This window comes from Etheostoma cragini, chromosome 22, assembly GCF_013103735.1.
Source record: "Etheostoma cragini isolate CJK2018 chromosome 22, CSU_Ecrag_1.0, whole genome shotgun sequence".
Taxonomy (NCBI): Eukaryota; Metazoa; Chordata; class Actinopteri; order Perciformes; family Percidae; genus Etheostoma; species Etheostoma cragini.
In genome coordinates, this window is record NC_048428.1 from 7,445,097 (window position 1) to 7,460,277 (window position 15,181).

The following is a 15,181-nucleotide window of genomic DNA, read 5'->3' on the forward strand; positions in this document are numbered from 1 at the left end:
CACGCGATCAAAACCGAGAAATGATGCATGATCCCAATTTCGAACCACCAGTGGTACATTGAACACAAAACAGGTTAATGCTGCAGCTTATTGGATTGAGTTCGAGTTAAATCCAACTGCTATAATATACTGGTTGTTTGATTTCAAAACACTGTATAATACTGTAATGTATTGATAATGAGTGGGCCTACATATACCAATTACATGTAGTGGAGCAAAAAGTATACTCTATGAAATGTGAAGAAGAAATACTTATATACAGGTAAAGTACATGCCTTAAAGCTTGAATACAGTAGGCTACTTAAGTAAATAGTTACTTCTTACCACTGCACAGCTAATCAAAAATGGTGCCATAATTAACTGTATTGCTTACACCTGTTCTTTTCCGGCTGTGACACAAGTCAAAACGAACGTCTGCTGTCTGCCGCGCGTCCCGCCAACACGTGATGACGTCACCGTAGCCGGAGAAGCCTGCCGTGACTGAGTTGCGAAAATAGCTAGCTATAGCTACCATGCATCTTTCTCTTTCGCTAAACATGAATAAACACGACGTTGTTCTCTATAAACATGTAAGTAACTATTAATATAGTGTTGGTTGGGTTGAATTGTTGCCTGAACGAAATTAATGAGCAGTTCCTTTTCAATTGGTGCTTATTACTTGTTAATTAGTATTATGTGCGACACACGGCGGCTATTTTTGTGGTTGCTTTTGTGCTCAACGTGTTGTAACGTTAACGCTAAACCGTTAGCCTTGAGACCATGTAAAGTGTAACCATATTTCACTGGCAGTGCGGCTGAGGCCTACATTGCTGTTAATTGCTTATTTGTTGAGTAAAATATGGTATCTTGGAACTTGCTTCATGTACATGGCTACTTGTTAACATAAGTTAGCTAACGTTTAGGCTAAGCTTAACGTGCCATCTAAATGAAGCTTCACTTTGAGTGTTGCCCCTTTACAGTGGCCTTCTCCTCGGAAGAAAGGTGTCAGACTCAGCGGAGGGAGGCAGCTAGCGTTAAAGCTAAAGGGAGAACTATGAAGATGAATTTAAAACATCAGCCGGCTACCAGGTGAAACATTTCTATTGAACTAGCAACCCGTTCTAAGACATTTTTTTTCTTCATCAAATTTGTTTTCCTTGCATCCTTTTGTAAAGTTGTACCTAAGGATATTTGATGTAATAGTTATTAAAAGTAATAAAATAAATACAGGTTATATGATTTAGAAAATTCAGTTAATGTTTCACATGTGTTTTCCGTCAATTAAGTTGATACAGTAAGTAAAATGTTTAATATTTTAAATGTATATCTTCAGTATTTCATCCAGCTTCAATAAAGCACTTAAGTGTGTGAGGATATGTGTTTGCACGTCAATGACAGAAGGAGAGTTTATTAATATGATGAAGTCTACCAACATCAGGATGTATCGGGTACAATTCAGTTTTAAAAGAGTGGTAGGATACAATATTAAAACTCCTCACAAATTAAAAGGGACAATTCATTTAACTACAGCCATTTTTTTTATAATCAATCAATCACTCGATTTAGTCTGTAAATATAGTTAAAGATGGTCTAATAAATAGTCTAACATAGTCTATAAATGGAAAAAAGAAAAGAAAAAAAAGGCCTAGGTGACATTTGCAATGCACCTCAAATGTGATTCTGACCAAAGAAAATTAACTAAAAGTGTGGTCACACCAGCAGTGATTTCAGCACCAAAATCAATTTGTTGCACATCCTATTCAATCATTCTCCACTAACGCCCACAGCATTTCACATCACAAAGGACTTGGGATTCACGCACACACAGTAGCGAAGCTTTAATTTCTGTTACTGGCATTAACTATAGAGTATTTTGGCCTAAAAGAAACGACACAGCTTTGAATTTCTGTAAAAGGATGTGATATAGCCCAATCATTTGAATTTGGTTGATGGTAGGATTCTTCCACACTGTAATGATATGCTTGAAAAAAATGCAATATGTTTATCACTTATATATTTGGAGTAGAATCAATATTAATCAAAGGATGAATTAGTTCTCAACTTCAGTTATTGCTACACAGAAATGTTTTCAAACTCTGTTTTCTGACTCACAATTTAGTTTTAAATACTGAACCGATAATTAATTTGCTAACTGTAAATATTTTATTTAGTTTTGATAAATTTCACTCTGGATGAAAGGTTTTGTAGTCTGAGAAAGTGATTCTGGTGGTATCACCTAATTAATCTCAGTTTAACTGAAAGTCTGCAATAGGAATGTATCAATGCATCGTGAATTGGTTAATAATCGGTTTAAATGTGTAAAGAGTACAACCCGTTGAGATAATAATGTAATTGTGATGCAATTTTTCTAGTTAAAAGACAGCAGGTAATGTTAGACTGGTAAAATGCTGACAGCTCTGTTGTGCAAAGTGGGACTGTATTTTACTGGAAAGTTTTGTAACACCGGGACGTAGAACAGTCTGCAGCAAAGACACAAAGCAGACCAGCTGCATCATGAGACATCATGCTGCTGCTGTCGGATAAACAACAGTGACAGGACTTAGTGTTGCTTTTGAGTTTGTCTTGTAAGGTTGTGGTGAGTTCATTGTGGTTGTTAAATACCTTTCTGCCATCAAATGGTTGGTGAAAAGAGTTGTTGTTTGGAGTTCTTTTTGTTCCATTTTAAATAAATCATTTCAATTTGAGCACATGGCTTTTAGCAGTAAAACAGCCATTCTTTAATATATTATTTATCGGTTATTTAAGTTGATATACTATTTCAGTTGTACTTTTGATAAGAGCACACATCTGTTGTTTAGCACAGTTTATGTAAATGCTTAACATCGTAAATCGTATTGATTCAAAAGTTGAGTGTATCATAACATCACTACACTGCGATACAAACTGGGAGCATGGAGTGTGAGTGTTTATCAGGTAGGGATGGTCTTACAAAAGAGGCTATTGAGTAGCAATATGGGACCAAGGGTTCTTGGAGCTTCACCATAGGGATTTCTGGATTTGACCAATTTAAAAAAAATCTTTCTTGTATTCTTACTGTATGAAAGCATAATTGCAATAATTGGACTACACCTTTAACCCTTATCTCTTTTTATAATGGGAAACGATGGCACAGTTAACCTAAACAGACAGTTTCTGGCTTTGTTAGCTAAGTAAATTATTGGCATACTTATTTAGCAAAACTATTTAGGAAAACATGCAATTGTTGCATTCAATAATAACCGAATGTGTTTACAAGACAAAAGTCATTGTTGCCTAACCACGTACAATGGGGAGCTTGCTAGCTATGAATCATTTGATCATATCAGACAGTATCACTTATGACATTACTACTACATATTACATGTAATGATGTAAATTTTTGTCTTTGTTTCAGTCTTGCCAAGGAAGAAATTAAAACACATCCAGAGTATGTACACACCCTTCTTTTCACTGACGGAAAAGGATTTGTTACTGGCGTCTTGAGGCTTCTACCTTGACATGGTACAGTCACTATTCATTCTTTACGCACGCACGCACGAACGCACGCACGCACGCACGCGTATGCACGCACACACACATGCACACGCATGCAGCCACGGTCCACTTCACACACTGGTGGCATAAAAAGATCATTAAATTTACACCAAGGATTTTTATAACAACTTGGAGCTGACCAACACTGCCATTATTGTGCTGATGATTATCAATCTCAAATCAATTAGGCAGTAATTGCTGAGTCAATGGGGGAGGCTGGTTAAATATTGATAAGTGTCTAAAAGGCCCATCAGGCTCTATTGACAGCTAAGGGAGACAGACAGCACTGGTTCAGCTGAGAGGGGAGGGTGGAGTGATGGAGAGATGGCTTAGGGCCTAGGGTCATATTCTCTACTCAAGCTGGCCACTGTAATCAATGCAAACCTGCTCTCCCTGTGGCTGTGAGCTCTGCTCATAACTTTTATATTATTGTTGTAAGTATTTGCTCTACAGTTATTAAGGTTTGGTTCTAAATTGTTTGATAAGAGACGAAATCAACCTCTAGTGCCGACGACTGCACCTTAATACACTGTGCAGTGTTTTCAGCTATGAACCCATTTTGTGGATAGGTGGTACTTGTTTAATTTCTGTTAGATAACGGGCAAATCAAAGACACAAATATTTTAAGTTTTGCTTAGTGTTGGTGTACTGCAACATGGAATTTTAAGACCCTTAACCTTTATATTGTACATAAGTAATGCAGTAGCATTACAAAGGCAGATGCAAGACACGTCCCTTGCAATGAAGATGTAATTTCTAGTGCAAATCCATGTATGTTGGCCACCTTCTTTGTAAACTGTTGATAAACTTGTAGGATCTTGCAATATTTTTAGCTGGATTCCACACCTTGAGACACACTGCCATATGTATTGGTAATAGGAAAACAAAAGCTGGCTTAACTGTTAGACAACACTATTTTCATTTAATATCACTAGTGTGTTTGAAAGATGCAACATTAACCTACTCAGCACTGCTAAAACATTAGTGTTGTCAGTTTCAATATTTCTTCCAGTATGAACGGAACTTAAAATATGAGTACAGTGTCAGTTATGCCATTTGAAGCCCATGTTAGTAGCACAATTGTCTGTGCCTTTAGCAGTTTGAGTTACATTGAGTCTGTAGGTTAAGAGAGGAGATGAGCAAGGACTTTGCCCAAATTATCATGCTGGCTAAACATGCTGTGTCGGTTAAATGGTGTTTGCAACAGGCGCAACCTCTGGCTGCTTATAGCAGCTACTTCCTGACACTCCCAATCAGCTTGATTGATTGGATCCCAAGCCACTCCCTAACTCTGATTGGCAGCTCAATCACAAGGAAGGCGAAGAATAGCTAAAGGAGACAGGGCATTTTATGGTACTTAGCTAATCCAAAGTACTTATTGTTTTTTAAAATGTATTAGTGCAAGTTTCTTAGTTGTTGGTCTACAATCGGGCAGAATCAGAAAAAAAATATTTATCCCTAATAATCTTTCTGGGCTCTTTTCTTCGGCTTTCCCTAAACTGTCAAATTTATCAAGATTAGGTGACTGGTGGAGCCCAATAATCCCTTAAAATGAATCAGTCTCTCTATATGCCTGAAACAACTGATACCGACTGGATCTTGCTATAACCAACTCTGACAAATATTCAACGCTCATACCAAACCACTGATTAGACTGCTAAGTCTTCCATCTTCTGAATACCATACTGACATGTGAGCATCCATCTGCATTTGTTTCTCATAGGCAGTTAATACTATTAGCCTTTTGAAAAGGGAGGTTAGCCCACGGTTTTCTATCAATCCTTTCCTTTCACAATCACAAATCAAGACTCATTGTCATCTTTATTTTTTACTCAAATGTGATGTTTTCCTATAATATATATCCTTTCTGTGATAAATAGGATCTTTATCATTTTCATCTAGGTAATAGTGTCTCAATGGAGTAAATTGTTTGTAATCAGAGAAATAAAAGAGCATTTAATCTTAAAAGGCTTGTTGTGTGGAATCGCTTTGAGGCGAGCTAATTCAACATGAATGAAAGCTGAGGGCACTTAAGATGGAGATTGGGGTTGTGGTAAGATGTGCCTTTGGAATACTAGCGCAGAGTTGGCACACCCACTGAAGACTAATCGTGTAAAGGAAATCTTTACTTTAAACCCTGCCCGAGAAATTAATAAGATGAATAAACAGCTGATTGAGTGCCACCAGAGGACTTGTGCTTTATGTGTTGTAGCAGAACTTCAAATAATAGAAACGCCCTGTTATATGAATCAAAGTTCTCGCTTGGGAAATATTTTAAAGTTGGTATCATTCTTTTTAGGAAAATTACAATTTATATAATGTAATATATCAATATATTGATTGAAATGTCAAATAATATATTTGTGAAAATGGAAATAAGGAAGGGAAGATCTATAGATGTTGTTGTACGTACTGCTGTCTACAAATGGAAGTTGATAAATTTATTAGGTACTTAAGTCTGCCCTCCAAATGATTTTTCCCCTAGCAAGCTTTACACATGGACAAATTCCGAAACCTTTGTCACAAACTACTCATCAATAAACATTTCATACCAAAATTAAAAAAAAAATCTCTCACAGACAAAAACAGGTCCAGTGTGCTACAGAAATGGACCGTTTGCCAAATCTAGTTAAGGCATTAGAACAATCTCTGGACACCGGAGGCGCAAGAGGAAAGGGCGACATGGTGTTACTAGGAGCAGATTGACTTCTACAAGAATGGCCATTTGGTACAATTCAAATTAGTCTAGTAACTCTCCATGGGACTGCTGTTAGCACCACATCCGTTCACACAAACTTACTTGGTCAAGGACGCCAGCTAAGAGGAATTTAATCAATGTGATGGATAACATTTGACGTTCCAGCTCTTGCGGCAATTCCCATGTTAACCATTTGTGGCGACAGTACCTTTCCTTCCAAATTTTCTTTCTTTTGGCAAATGGTAAGGTAGAACCCAAAGGCAGTAGAAAAAGTAGAGTCAGTGCTATCACGTGGGCGGAACAGGTAAACAGTGCCTCTGTGCAGCCTCTCTGTGACATTAAAGACAGAGAGCCACAATGCAAATAAGTTTTTCACATTTTAAGTGATATATTACGATGACATGCGTCTAAATAGGATACATGATCATTTCCTGCAACTGCTGAATTACAGTGCTGGCTTTTCTTTTTGGTCCAAGTTAGATTTTCCAAACTTTGACAGGCCCGGAGATGGACATTCTCCTGTTTAGCTATGTCCCAGTGTCCCCTGCTTCTTCTGCGGAGAGTTAAACAAATGGACCGCAGGCTCCATGCTGCCGATGAACTGCCGATTCGGACATTGCTGTTTGGTTGTATGGTGTCATATCAACGACTGCGACTCTCACATGGACATGCCATGGAATACGATAGTTTTTTTTTTTTAAACTGCATGGAAACGCACTGAATGTAAAATAATAAATATAGCTTCCTCCTCTGTACAAACTAAAGTGTCCCTGAACCCTGTTAAAGCATTTCTGAATATTTGGGCCTAGCACTTTTTTATCAATTCCTCCCACAGCTGACATCGAGGCCCTTTTTAAGACATATTGATTCATCTCATGCCCATACTGCTATAGTAATGTTTGTTGTTAGTAAACTAAGAATTTGATTTTTGCTCTGGCAAAATAGAGACACATTTGTTTTTTCAGGCTGCCTCGAGTGCAATAAATCCTGTCATGGATAATGGTAAATGCCTCTTCTGATAGTTTATCATGGACTGGCAAGAAATGCAGTCATTTGGGGTCCTTGATGCTATTTATGAAATTGGAAATTATTTTCTATTTTCACCTTATTTGACAATGCAGTGCATGATTTCCTAGAATGACTGGGGGCATTAACAGGTTACATCATGCTGTAGCATGAAAGCCAGTGTGTGGCCCATATGTTTGGGCAGATATTCAGAGGAATGGGGTGTGATTTTGGGTGGAAGTAAGGGTTTTAATCAAACAGCTCCGGCAGATGTTGCCCACCTGGTGAGTTGTGAAGCTTCTTTCACACCAGTGAAGAAGAGACGGCTCCTTGTTTTTTCAACTCTTTTTATTGTAAATTGCAGTTGTGCTGGGCTTTAACAAGGCTGCAGAAAGCAGGATACAGGACAGAGGGCTGCAGAATTGCAGTACTGTGTAATCATGGTAGCTGACAGAGAGCTTTTTTTTGCTGTCACAGGTTGCATCGTGCCATGCTGTGTGCACTGGCAGGCAACTATACAAGACTGATCGGGCGAATGTTTATCAGGCTTGTGTTCCTATGTGGTATCTTGTAAGCAACTATCTCTTCCCCCCCTTCCATCTGATATTCAAACAGGCAGCAATATTTAGACATGTATTTAGAGTAGGCCTGCACAATTAATCGTTATAAAGTCACAATCTGGATTCACCCTGTAAACGATTTTAATTTAGAAATTCACTTGATTTATTAAAAAAAAAGACTTTGGTTCTCATTTAATTTTGTGAGCCAAAAGCATCACAAACACTACTACTTTCTTCTGTGAGTTTTAAACAGACTGTATAAAATAGGTTTTAAAGTGCTTCCAAGTGCTGCACAGCTCTACCTTCTCTTCATTGAGGCCTCTATGGTTGTGGTGAAGTGCAATAGGTGCCAAAAAATCTGTTTGGTAAAATTATTGAGTAAATGTCCTTAGTTTTCTTCTTTATCAATGTCTTTTATAGAGTAAAAAACATTCTTTCCAAATGGGACATTTTCCCATAGTTTCCGACTAGGAAACCCAAAAATCAGAGATTCCATCTAAAGTTGAACAGTCCGTGCCCTAGCTTGGCCTCATGGGGGGGTACTGAAAGTCGGAAGAAAGTGGCAGAGTCTTAAATGATTATGTATGTGTCAGATAAAAACAAGTGCCTTGCAGTGGAAGGTGGTAAAATACGTGGACAATTTATTACAGGGGAACATCCCACGAATTTGAAAGTAGCCTACATTACACACGAAGACAAGGAGGCTTACCTAAACAAAGCAAAGAAGAACGCCAAACAGAAGCTAGAACCCAGGTAACGTTCCGGCCATGGATGTTTGAATATGTAGGGCCAGGCAGCATGAAAGACAACCGCAGCACAGAGAACACTACAGGTGGGCTTTTACCGGCGACCCGATAGCTGGTTGGTAAATACGCACGCCAAAAGCGGGAGGGAACAAGGGTTAATATGGGGATTAATACTAGAATGTCTACACGACTGTGTGAGTCCACTGACTTATAAACGTTCACCACTTCACTCGAACCAAAGTTAAAACACCTGGCTGTCTTCTTTAGTCTGTTTGATATTTAGATTTTTCTCCTGGAACACGTCAAACACATTCTGCACTCACTGCAGCGTCTTGTGTAGACTGTTTACAGATCTGTGCTCATCATCATATGGACATTGTTTGTGCTGGTGTTATTGTTGAATACATTGTGAATATACATATTTCTAAAATTGTGTGATGTCTTTGAGTTATTATTACACAATACTTTTTTCTGACCTTTTTGAACCCCCTGACCAAAAACCCATATTACAAAAAAGACTAAAACTAAACTAAAACTAAGCATTTATAAAAAAGAAAAACTAAACTATCAAACCTGATTTAAAACTAAAGTGAATTTGAAAAAAAAAAGTAAAAAGTAAATAAAAACTAATGAAAAATGCAAAAGTATGATAACCTTGGTTTTGTACTGCCAATTTGTTTTGTTTTGTCATGGTCCAAAAAATCGTGGCAGAGAATCAATTGATGTCAGTCAAATGATATCAATTCTAAGCAAAAAAAAATTGTGACTCGTATTTAGAGAAACCTAACAAAACAGATATCTAACATGTTTTGACAAATCTATGTTACTATCTGCAATTGTTGGCACCAGTGGTACAGAAAGAATTAACGAGGATGAATTACAATAGTATGAATAACAAGCAACTTTCAAGAAGTAGCTTGCAGTACAAAAGAATCAAACTGGAAGTTATCCTGACATTCACATGAAACCTAGAAGTCAGTGCAGTAGAGAACTAAGACAACATGAGAAAGACATTGAAGAAAAAACATGGGCCTGTCATGAATATTAATATTTGCATTTGTTTGAGTCTCATTCAATGGAGCGAAAGTGTGATTGACAGCCAAACGGCAATGGTTCACCAATCAATCAACTACTTGAATGAGCTGTATTCCCAATACCATATGCTGTCTTCATGTACTGCACATGGACATACTGTCCAAGACTGTCTCTTGGACATACTACCATTCTGCTTTTTTTTTTTATAATTTCATTTGAATGACTAACAAGACCGACCAAGCGGGCTTGTAAAAAGACCTGAATATTCAGTTAAAATGTTAATGCATCATTTTTATGGAAATTAGGCACTGAGCCAAGAGGCAGCAGATTTACTAACACCTGTTTGCATTTGATGTTTTGCCACAAACTCGAAGCCATGTCAATCCACAAAGTGAAGACTTTTACTTGAGGGACATGCTCTTAATGGATACTCAAACAATAATAAAAGAAGGAACAGTATGTATGTGTGACTAAGCTACATTTCTCTAGTTGATGGCTCTACATGAGCTACATGATCTTAAAGTAATCAACTGATCTATATTGGAACTTTTCTTGAAGAAGGAAGGGAATTCTTCTTTCTTTCCACCAGAGAAGTCCCATTTAAATATTCAAAAAGCTGTTTTTCCCTGGGATAGTAATTAATCATCTATATATAGCCTCCTTTTTATCACTCTTCCTGGATCATGGCTGATTTCTGATTTTGGCAATGCATTTTTCAGACATAGATGATGAGAAGAATGCTAAATGAATAAAATATGAAGCTGCCTACTTAGTCATGGTGGCGGTGTTGGTGGGAGAGGGCTAACTTGTAAGTAACCATAAATAACCAGTGAACTATGGCTAAACATAGTTCAGGCAGAGGCAGTCAAATTGTGATTTCAGAGTTACTATAACAGTGGATGGATATAGAAAGGGAGTAGTGCCTGGATTGATTAAGTGTGCAAGAGGCTAAAGCAGTAAAGATGGAAATATTAGACAATTTAGTTAATACCTCAGGGCCTGATAAAAATGAATTCCATACCAACAGGATCTGAGTGCTAAGGTAATCAACACCTCCACATGTGGCTGAAAGTGTTTTGGAGCTGAAATTCTCAACATTTTCTGTGAAGTAATCCCTGAAGGGAGCTGCCCAAATTACATCAACAAATCTAGCACTGTATTCACATACAGTCAACTTATTTGTATCATGGTATTTTTTTAAGATTCTGGTGGTTTCACGGTATATCGGGTATTTTCCTTCTTTTGTTTGGCTGGGCCCTTATATAGTTTAATGGCAAGAGTACACATAGAACGTACTTGTTTTTTTATAGTATCGTCATGTTTACTAAAATTGATTACTAAAGGGTTTGCTTTGATCTACATGAAGGAGAATGCATGAAACAATTACAGAATCAAAACTGTTTTTATTATGCAAAAAGCAAAGTAGTAAAATAAACTTAAATCGTAAGAATTAGTTAGCTAGCAGCTCTGATGTTCCCCACTATGTCGTTTGGCAATGTAAACGTAAAATGATTAGTGTTACAAATTGTATTTCACATAGCACGCACATTGTTGTGCCCTATGGTGTTTTATCCTGTCTTTGAGAGTTAGTTGTGGGTTATTAATTGTGGAGTTATAAAGTTACTACCTTGAGTAAGAAGGGTCCGCAGTTCTCTCATGGATTACTTTGGCCGCAGTGCTCTCTGTGGCAATCCATTGGTATTACGGTGTATGAAAAAATCTTATCATACGGGAAATTAATACCGGTATACCGCCCAGCGCTAAGTCACAACCTATTTTAAAGTTGATTATTGATTATTCTACTCATGAATAACATTTGATACATTTTCAGCTCTCTATCAAATTACCTTAATTCCTACATAATCCCTGCACCAACTGCACTGTGAGGGAGGTTATTGGAACTTTCTTTTTTATCTTTTCTTCAGTGCGGTGTCTTGTAAGGGATTGGGATGGGCCAAACATGGTACCTTCAAAGACCTTGGAAGGCTTTGATGAGTCCACTTCCTCTTCCTTATGGATCAACAGGACTGTGGCCTTTACTTGCTCCGAGGAAGGCAAAGTCCTTCCTTGAACTTACAATCAGCTCCCGGAGGTGAGATTGATCCAGGTAAAGGACTTGGACTCAAAACAATCACATCACTACGTATAACATGTGGTTTCAGTGTGTGACTTTTGATGCTTTGATTTCAAGGTACTTGGCTCACTGTGAAATTAAGACAGTGGTATTATCTTTCATTAAAATAGATTCCTTTGCAATTTATTTTCATCCTTATAAGCCATCTGGATATTGCAGGTCTTAGGATGTAATTGTGGGAAATTACATATAAGCATCAGGTTAATCTTTTAAGACTAAGTAATTCAGAGTCAGTAGTGTTGTGGATTCTGGCAAAAGCATATGGTGCTTCATTTCTAAAAACACTATTAGAATATAACCATTTGAATTTACGTTTCACAATGTTTGTTTTGTTTCTTATCTATCTGTAAGGTCAAAGCTGTGTACCACATCGGCACTACATACTGAGGACTACTGTCCCACAAGATAATGCACAAATTAATGAATACAGGTACAAAAAAAGCTAAATTAATTGTAGATGGTAGTAAGAAAGCTCCATAGGGTTATGGTGAGATCTAAAATAAATACAAAATGTCAGTTTATTTACATCTAACGGTAATATGGCTCAGTGGTTTGCTGCCAATCAGAAGGTTGGTGGTTCAATCCCTGGCCCTGCAGTCCCATATCAAAGTGTCCTTGGGCAAGACACTGAACCCCGAGTTGCCCCCGATGCTGCGTATCGGAGTGTGAATGTGTGTGAGTGTGTATCTGATGAGCAGGTGGCACCTTGTACGGCAGCCCCGGCCACAGTGTATGAATGTGTGTGAATGGTGAATGTTTCCTGTAGATGTAAAGCGCTTTGAGTAGTCGTTAAGACTAGAAAAGCGCTATATAAATACAGCACATTTACATTTAAACTTATTATATAAATTCTTGATAGTAACAAATGATAAGGTATGATGATTCCTTGATTAATAACTGCAAAATACAGTATACTTTAAAATAAATTATCTATTGTGTGTTGTGTACAGTATTTTGTGTAGTATTGGGTAAGGATCAACCATTACTGTTTTTTTGTTTTTGTTTTGTTTGTTTTTTAAGGCCAAAACTATTATGTGTAGTTAATATAACCAAAATGATACCAATATTTGAAACTGATATGCATTTACAGTGAAAATTAAAATATTTCAGTCAAAATTAAGATTTTGGAATCGCCAGCCTAGATAATTTTTCTATTCCTAGAACTGGGACACTTTATTGACTAACACTGTCAATTATCTAAACTCTGGATTTAGCATTGAAAAACAAACAGACAATATAGTTAGTAGTTTCATAAAACTAGTAGTTTTAAGTTTCTAAAGGTTTGTGGCATGGCTTGACTGAGGAGGGGGAACATAAGTCACTGGTCGACTTTCATCGAGAAACCACTCAATTCATTGCTATACCTGTCACGGCTGCATTTCTATACCTTATCCTGCAGTTTAGTGTCAACAATCCAAACAAGAAATTAATTGACTGAAGTAGTCAGTTCAGTAGTGAAAAAACTGCAGCAATAAAACAAGCCAATGTGATACATTTATGCCAATAAATATTGACATCATTGTTGCACAGAGGCTTGACAGCCATTTGAGTTGAGATGAGGAAACTGCAGTGTACTTACTGCACAGCCAGGTGCAGAGATGACTAAAGCAAACCTCTGTGTTCCTGGTTGGCAAGAGGGTCACAGGAGACATGTTTTTAATATTTAAATGTGGAATTCTTTAAGTCTTAAAACATCATTACCCATACGTGTCCTGTTTTCAGTACATTTAGTAGAACTAAAATAACTTACCTACAAGCAAGTGTATGCAACCAGCCATATACACAGGACTTTTGTGTATTAAAAATGCTGTAATGGGAAAGAGACACTTTAATCAACCTATATTTAACAGAACTCTCCATCACATGCAGCAGACAAATGTGAGTACAGCACTATATATATATATATACATATATCTAAAAAAAAAAAAAAAAATATATATATATATATATATATATATTATATAAAAAAATAAAATAAATATGAGCCCCGGGGGTTGTGGTGTTGTGTTTATTAAAATCAAACCTTACCTCCGGCGAGCTTATATGGCAATTTTATCTTTTGAGTTTACCTTTGGATTAAACATTTCTAGTGTGTACTTGGTGGCACTTAGTTTAGCAGGGGCAAATCAGCTGTATCACTGCCATGCATGTCCCCCACCTAGACTGTACTATGTTTTATGCATTTTATTATGTGATTTCCTATTGCATTACATATTTAAATTGCACAAATTAAATAAAAGGTGCAGTGAATGTATGCCCTGGGCTCTCACAGGGCGAAAACACACATTTCTCCCTCAGTTTCTGGTAGGTCTTCCCTGGGAAATTGCTCCTTTTCCCAGGTAGTGATGGGTATCAGTAATTTTTTAATGAACAAAAAAATAATCTGAACACTGTCTACAATAAAAGACAGTCTAATACAAAGGATTTTATACTACTGGACACAGTGACTGACAAGTGATATCTGTGAAGTTGAGAGCATCATAGCATTAAGTTCTTAACACCAGAGTTGCAAAATCAAAACAAAATCTTAGAAACGAGAACCATGAACTTGCAGAGGTGTACAGTAGTTACTGTTTGTGGAGTATTACATCATAGGATCAGCATTTATACACGGAAGCAATCCCTCAGAAAATCTAACCTGAACAATTGCCTGTCACCACTGTGTCCAACACTGTGATATGAGTGCTGACAGACTGAGTGGAAAAGAGGAGTGTAGCTGTACTGAAGATTTCCCTGCAGACACTCAATACCAGGTAACACTGCTCTTCCACTTAATTGCGCCTTACAGTTAAGAGTCATTTTCTTAGATCCAGGAAGGGGCTCTGGTCTTGATTTTCTGTTAACAACCCCTTAGACCACCACATTCTCCAGACAAGGCAATATTAGACTTTAATTAATTATGTTGCTGGCAATACTCAAATGTAATGGCGATGCAGGTATGCAGCTCACAGCATAGGTCTGCAGTGCCGTTATGAACAACATGGCCAGAGTTGACCAAAGCGAGAGCTGTGTCCGGGTTCTCGGCAGTAAGTCGGACTCGTTCCAGGTGAGGGTTGGCCTCCGCCAGGGCTGCGCTTTGTCACCAATCCTGTTTGTAATATTTATGGACAGGATATCGAGGCGTAGTCGGGGCGGGGAGGGGTTGCAGTTCGGTGGGCTCGGGATCTCATCGCTGCTTTTTGCGGATGATGTGGTCCTGATGGCATCATCGGCCTGTGACCTTCAGCACTCACTGGATCGGTTCGCAGCCGAGTGTGAAGCGGCTGGGATGAGGATCAGCACCTCTAAATCTGAGGCCATGGTTCTCAGCAGGAAACCGATGGAGTGCTTTCTTCGGGTAGGAGGTGAGTCCTTACCCCAAGTGAAGGAGTTTATGTACCTTGGCGTCTTGTTCGCGAGTGGGGGGACTATAGAGCGTGAGATTGGTCGGAGAATCGGAGCAGCGGGTGCGGTATTACATTCTGTTTATCGCACCGTTGTGACGAAAAGG

The 15,181-nt window shown here is 37.9% G+C and overlaps 2 long non-coding RNA genes across 2 annotated transcripts in view; one reads left to right on the top strand and one right to left on the bottom strand.

Annotated features, from left to right (window-relative positions):
* The first annotated feature begins 470 nt into the window (after nt 1-470).
* Nucleotides 471-11,977, top strand: LOC117937710. Its single transcript, XR_004655217.1, has 4 exons — nt 471-569; nt 960-1,068; nt 3,374-3,480; nt 11,483-11,977. It is a non-coding gene; the product is annotated as an uncharacterized LOC117937710 (long non-coding RNA).
* LOC117937713 overlaps nt 6,034-15,181 on the bottom strand; it is a 19,040-nt gene continuing 9,892 nt past the window's right edge. Inside the window, exon 3 of the long non-coding RNA XR_004655221.1 lies at nt 6,034-6,043. This is a non-coding gene — a long non-coding RNA (uncharacterized LOC117937713). The remainder of the gene's footprint in view (nt 6,044-15,181) is intronic.